The sequence below is a fragment of the Orycteropus afer genome, unplaced genomic scaffold (genome assembly GCF_000298275.1).
Source record: "Orycteropus afer afer isolate SDZICR_OR568_19922 unplaced genomic scaffold, OryAfe1.0 scaffold00066, whole genome shotgun sequence".
Classification (NCBI taxonomy): Eukaryota; Metazoa; Chordata; class Mammalia; order Tubulidentata; family Orycteropodidae; genus Orycteropus; species Orycteropus afer.
The window spans coordinates 11491266-11491767 of NW_006921653.1; positions in this window are offsets into that span (position 1 = coordinate 11491266).

Below are 502 nucleotides of genomic sequence, written 5' to 3' on the forward strand. Positions count from 1 at the left end.
CTGAATTTATATAGCACATATATGTAACACCCTATTTCACATTTGATTTATATAGTCTTCCACTATTCTCTAGTTGTTTCATATTTTTATAAATGTACATCTGTCTCTCCACTCTCAAAAGCTCCCAAGCATTTTTCTTCCTCCTTGAAAAAATGTCTTCTATCTCTTTTGCAGGGTATTTGACAGGAAATCTATAAATGACTGATGATTTAGTGAAGAAGCTATACTCTAGAAAAAAAGTAGATAAAGTTGTCTGCTGAATATGGCTATTAATATCTAGAATAAGATATATCATATTTATCTTTACATGGGAGAAATTCAGTACATACAACATGCTTATAATGTTTACCTTTCACAAAAGGGAATGAAATTATGGAAAGTATATTAAAAGTTGGTTTTAGACTATTACTTCTGCTTTACATGTTTTAAAGAAAATATAGTAATATAATGCTTCTGTGTGTGTGCAGAAGAAAGATGAGGTAAAAATCAACTCAACAGTAAC